This window comes from Haliotis rubra, unplaced genomic scaffold, assembly GCF_003918875.1.
Source record: "Haliotis rubra isolate DU_JTF1 unplaced genomic scaffold, ASM391887v1 Scf332, whole genome shotgun sequence".
Lineage (NCBI taxonomy): Eukaryota > Metazoa > Mollusca > Gastropoda > Lepetellida > Haliotidae > Haliotis > Haliotis rubra.
Window position 1 is genome coordinate 1,072,896 of NW_025767005.1, and position 6,675 is coordinate 1,079,570.

Genomic DNA, 6,675 nt, shown 5'->3' on the forward strand with positions numbered 1-6,675 from the left:
CATGCTCCTATGCCGTATTTGTCGGCTGAACACGAAGCATATCTGAAACAAAGTAAAGAGTACATTCAGTTAAAGAAAGATCGCTTTCTATATTTCTTACAGCGCTAAACCACCCGTACAGATTCGTGATCGGCTGGCCAGTCTCGCTGACTTCGTTGGCACATGTCATCGTATCCCACTGTCACTGTTGATCACTGGATTGCCTGGTTCAGACTCTATCATTTACAAACCTCAACCATATAGCTTAAATATTGCTGAGTGCAGCGTTTCACAACAAACCACCCAACGAATTCAAAGAAGAAATTTACAATAGAAGCAACAAAGACCCTTCTCACCCATAAGAAATCGCTGCTAAAAGCATAGGCGAATATGCATTATGACTATATCATGAGCATAGTTTATGAATCACTATGAAATAGTGATGATACCAGGTGAACGATAAAGGGTGAGCGCATCCTGCCCTACCGGTGGCACCCGTCATAAACGTATGCAAAGTCTGGTCAGTTGTTCACCCGAAATAATTCGGGAACATATGGTACAAGTCCAAATAGGGAATTGCATGGGCATCATTTTTGTGACTGAGGCATCAAATATCGAAATGTCCCTCCTACCATTTTGAAAGCTTTAATGAGGCCGTGAATGTTGTAACCTTGATCGAGCAACTTCTGAGCAAGAGTGGCATGACGGTCTGTCAAATCCTGATAAAAAGAGCACGCTCGATTGTACCTCAAAAGTTGTGAAATATAAACACCAAAGGCTGGAGCTGTTGGATTATTGCTCGACTTGAAAGGAAAGTTGACCATTGGGAAGTTGAAATCAACTCGTTTGTCATACAACCTCGTGGCGAGATTTTTTGTCACTCTGAATCTTCATGCAAAGATCTAAATATGAAACAGTGACAGAAACGGATCCGAAAGCATGGAAGCACAACCAGTGGCCATTGGTATGCCTACAAAGAATGGCTAAAAAATGACGATCCAGTGCTATTGGTGTATCTGTTCCAAACTTCACCATACAGATTCTACTGAGTGTTACGTTGAACAATAAAACAAATTATTACAATCATCAGCTCCCGACGCAAGTACGTGGATACAGTTGCATTATAAATGTCCATTATTGTATGTAACTGATTTCTCCGTACACACCATGCAATGATAACATTACCAATTCACTAACAACAAACATCACAAGAATATTGGCCCGGTCGCAGTGTCGACACACGGCAGTTTATTACAAATATTGCAAACAGTGTGACATCAACACACCAACCTTCAAAATACACTTCCCTCCTTCAACATTACATCATCAGGTGTGGAACCGCTGCCCGACACGTAAACAGAGATCAAAAACTGCATTCAAGAGAAAATTACTCTGGACCGTGTTCTCCCGACGAAGTCAGCGGCACCTTTCTGGGGAGTTTACAGCTTAACCTTTGATGTACTGAGCATGCCATAAATACAAATTATGATGTATACTGTACAACATAGCACATGAGGGAAACAATCCTCGTCCAAACAGACCACGTTCAAAGTGAACTCGTATTATCAAGGCTCGCCAGCCTAGAACACAGATAATACACCTCTCTCATATACATGCAAATCAAGTATCTGCTTAGCTGCATTACAATACTTATATTACGAATTATCATAACTCAACAAAGAGTAAGCAAACACGTAAATTCACACTATAAGCGTACCATAAAAGCTCACTAGCCGACCCGACCATACCAAAAACAGGTAAATCAACTGTATGCTGAGCTGCATTACAAAACATATTTCGTATTCTCTCGGCTCAACAGCCAAACAGACAAAAAAAAAAAAATATATGTACACAATAAACGTATTATAAAGACTCGTCAGCCTACGCTTCTGAACGAAGAAACTTTAATGCATGATTAGGCTCACTCGCCAACACGACCATACCATACACAGGTCGACCCGACAAGGGAACATCCACTCACACGAGCATCACGTCAGATTACAATCTGAAAATAGAAATCATATTAATATTTTGCAACACTCAAAGAAACAAACACTGTAATATGAACACTGCCGTGGTAATTAGCGAGAGAGACCTACTGTCATACACCCCTATATATACCCCCTAGATCACCCGGTGTAATTACCTCCCTTTACCATTGCATACCACTACGGAGAAAGTAGTTTCTCTCTTATTCACAATGCATTCAACCGAGAGAAACATCATTTCTCCGTACACACCATGCAATGATAACATTACCAATTCACTAACAACAAACATCACAAGAATATTGGCCCGGTCGCAGTGTCGACACGGGCGGAGCCTCAAAGAAAGTCTACAGTCCAAGAGACAGAGAAACTGAAAGTCTTCTCTGTAAATTATCTTTAATGTAACCATCCTTTGCGTTTTCACTTCTCCACCGGCCATGTCTCTTAAACAGTCTATCGTGCACACCCTTGTTTGCCGCTGTTGTTGCTCCACCACTCCTTAAACTATGCAGTCCATAATTCCTGATATCACTCACAAAGGGAACAAAGGCATCAATGAAAAGCTCTCTAAGACGAGTATATGACATTGGGGAATCATTTTTTCTAAGTATATAACCATTCTTAGTCTTGGTAATGCTTCTGAAAATATATTCATCAGATGAAGGCAAAATACTTGAAATCTCAAGATATTTCTCCAAACATGAAACTGGGCATAGCTTAGAATTTGTCCTACCAATAACAATCCATGAACCATCCCTGTATATATCAGTCTTGGATTGCTCAATAAATAACATTATATGAGACTCATAGAATTCAATGTCGGAACGTCTGATGTGTAATAACTCTGATGATCTCAAGAAACCTGAATAAGCTAGAAAAACACATACACACAATTCTCACATCACAAAGCGTGGGATGAGACATACATACATCATACAACTTTTCCAATAAAGCAGGTGTTATGGGTTCCTTTTCAGAAACAGATTTAGCCAATCTCCTTTGGCTGCTTCCAATACATTTTAACCAACCCATTATCAGTGGGACTTTGCAATCCTACTACAACATGAGCATGCCGAATGCCATAAAACGCTGTCTGCACAGAAGCAAACGAATCACTCTTCTGAACAACAGACACCAAATAAATTGCACAGTGCAAGGGGGCAATAGGTAAACTTGTAGGCATACCACAAGATTGCGCCCACCGTTTCCAGGCCTGAAAACCGTATCTGTACTTCCGCGACGTAGACTCAGCTCTACATTCGCTCAACAACTCTGGTAAACCTGTCACCAGTCCCTCACACCAGGGGTAACGCCTTCATCTCCTCTCCATAAGCACAAGATATCACACCTGTAACACGCAATATACAAAATCAACATTTGCTAAAATCAACTCGCAGAGCTAACATGTTAAAGTGCAAGTCCTGTTCACCAAACAAACCGCCTCTTATCCTGGAAGGCACATAACTTTGTTTAGTTTTGGGTAAATACATGTATTCTAACACCTGAGGGATAAACAAATAGCTACATGTGATAAGTGGCCAAAAACATGCCGAATACCATTCAGGTACTACAAGAGTGCCTCTCGCCCGACACTCAGCCATGTGTCTCAAAGTCCTCGGTATCATACCAACAGGGGTACAACCCAATTCATGACGTCACTCCAACTAACTGAAAAACAGTCCACTGCAGAACATCCTGGATTATAATATCTGGAATTAAAACATGACAAGTTTGCATTGTACCAAGATGCGAATCTATCCACATCATGAGGGCCCCATTTGTCATCTATCCGTTTGAATACATGTGAGGCGATAGCCCAATCATCATAGTCAAGTATCTTACTCAGCATATCTGCCACTGCATTCTCTGCACGCGGGATCCACTGCATACTCAGAGCAACATTTCGCGTTGAACACAACTCAAATATATCAAGAGCTATTGACTGTAAATGGGGCTTCATACTTCCCTTGTCCATTATAGTTACCACATTCTGATTGTCAGTACACCACATAATCCTACGATGCTGCATTTGATGAATAAAGCTTTTCAAAACAAGATAAACAGCTTTCAACTCTCTCCAAGTTGAACTTTTCCTAGCCTCTTCTTCTGACCACTGGCCATGGGAAAAAGCCGAATCCATCTCTACACAATAGCCTCCATATCCAGTGTCACTTGCATCGCTGTACACGACACGACTCACAGTGGAACTATAATCAGCACTGTACTCGACAGACGAGGAATGTTATCAATCCAATACCTTAACTGATCAACACTAAGCACCGACAGATGAACTTTTCTGTTCCAAGATTGAGCTGACAAAATATCAATACTGAAAAACCTCGTCATGAGTTGAACTACATTCCCCATCACTAATTTCATAGCGATTATCTGTCCGACCACCGCTGCAATCAAACGCACTGGCTGATTAAAACGTTTATTACTCAACAGAAATTTCAAATTTGCTACAACCTTATCCAACTTCCTCTGAGGAACAGATAAACGCAACTGTCGCGTGTCTATGTGGAAACCTAACCACTCTACAGACTGAGAGGGCGCCCACAGTGATTTTTCAACCTTCGGAACAAAACCAGACTTGATCAAGTCTCCTTTCACCGCCTCACCAGACACACGAGTGATATGCTCAGACTGCGCTGACAAGATACCGTCATCTAAAAACGTGTCTACCCGTTTTCCTTCGAAACGCCACTTTTTGACCAACTGTCGTGTAATCTTTGTAAACACATAGGGCGCTGATGTAAGCCCGAAAGGTAAAACCATAAACTTGTAATACTGTTTCTCTTGTAATGCGTTTACCCAAGCAAAGCCTAAAAATTCGGTATGACCCTCAAAAATGTCTACATGATGATAAGCTGAATGTATATCGAACTTAATCAGCCAGTCATTGAGGTTAATGTACTCAAGCGCAGATTTCCAGTCTTCATATTTAACTGACTTTTTGTTAATAAACTTGTTCACTCGAGACAGATCTAAGATTAGACGCTTTTTCCCCGAAGACTGAATAGACACAGAAAGTGGATTTACTGTATAGGGTGGAGCATCACACTCAACAATCAAGTGTTTTTTTGTGCAACTCTGAAATAGCCTGACTGACAAAATCTGAATGTTCCAACGCCGACTTGTTATTTCGTAAATCCATCCTCGGCGGTCTGGAAATGAAAGGAATTTTGTATCCTTTGTCTATAATGTCTATAACAAATTGTGAAGCACCTGTACTATGCCAGAATGCAATACTAGACTTTAAACGACCCTTCACTATGATTTCCGCTGACCCCTGTTCATATTCATAAAAATCATGAGTGAGAGCAATATCATAATCAATATCATCATTGTCTAAGCGTACTTCAAAGTTAGACTTAACTGACAAATCTGTATCGTCCTGTCTATGAGACACTGGTAGCTGTAGCATTGGCTGCTGACGTGGCTCTGATCGTGCTGGCTGTACGGTAGGGGCACTCTCTGACATAGTGCGAGAACTCCCCGCAGTGGTGGCATGAACCCTGTCGGGAACCTTTGACACGAAAAGACTGCACGACTGGAACACTGTGCACAGGAGTATGCACAGGTAGAGCGTGTTGTGCGTGCGACGTAACACTTGGTCTCCGGGTAAAAGCTCGAGCTCCATACGGGGATCTCCGGTTTTGTTTGGCTTTAAGCTTCTTGACTGCCTTAAGTTCTGCTTTCTCAATTTTCTTGTCATCATCACTATCATCAGCCAACTCGTTAGAAACGTAATTTTTCACTGTCTCCCAGCCCCCTTCCGATGAGTCCGCAATTTTAATCAATTTATTTCTCTTTTCTAGTTTAGATATAGCCGCTTCAATATACTCGGAAACATCTTCACCATTCACACCGTATTTAGCTTGCCTTGCTGTGAATAAATCCTCCAGAACTTCAGAGTTGACATTAAACTGAATTCTGTTCCCTTCACGAGACCATGAATATTCTGTATCAGTCTTCAATTTTTTCAACCCCCTTGGCCTGCTCGATGAATTCTTCTCTCAAATGCGATAGCTTTTCGTCAAACACAGCTTCAAAGTCTCGTTGATTGTCAAGCCTTTTCAAAATGGCGTCAAGTTTTGCCGCGGTTGAATCCTCAGACATGATTGCTGCGTAACAATATGAACACTGCCGTGGTAATTAGCGAGAGAGAAGACCTACTGTCATACACCCCTATATATACCCCTAGATCACCCGGTGTAATTACCTCCCTTTACCATTGCATACCACTACGGAGAAAGTAGTTTCTCTCTTATTCACAATGCATTCAACCGAGAGAAACATCATTGTAGTGCAATGTCAACTTGACTGAACCAACTTGGAATAATTAGTTACCTTGCTGATCCAATACAATATGTGACGTGAAAGTGCGCCACGTGCATACGAAATGTACGAAGCATGACATAGACTGCTGTGTATTGATTAAGTGTCATCTTTGTTACACAACATTGTATAGTTATCATCAGAACAGTTAAACGTGACTTCATATGTATAGAACAAGTAAACGTATATAGATACTGCAGTCATTAGGAGATTCACAAATATCAACGTTTCAGTTGCCCGGATGGTAGCCAGTCAAAGCTTAACTATTGTATGGATGTGATTCCAGTTGCACGTCATAAATTTTCAACAAACATTTTATATGACGTTGATAAATAATCAGACCCCCCCCCCTCTTTCTTCCCACCTT

The 6,675-nt window shown here is 41.2% G+C and overlaps 1 long non-coding RNA gene across 1 annotated transcript; it reads right to left on the minus strand.

Annotated features, from left to right (window-relative positions):
* Positions 1–1,190: 1,190 nt before the first annotated feature.
* On the minus strand, positions 1,191–3,256 carry LOC124284277. Its single transcript, XR_006900514.1, has 2 exons — positions 3,153–3,256; positions 1,191–1,984 (listed from the first exon to the last, which is right to left on the minus strand). It is a non-coding gene; the product is annotated as an uncharacterized LOC124284277 (long non-coding RNA).
* Positions 3,257–6,675: the final 3,419 nt, after the last annotated feature.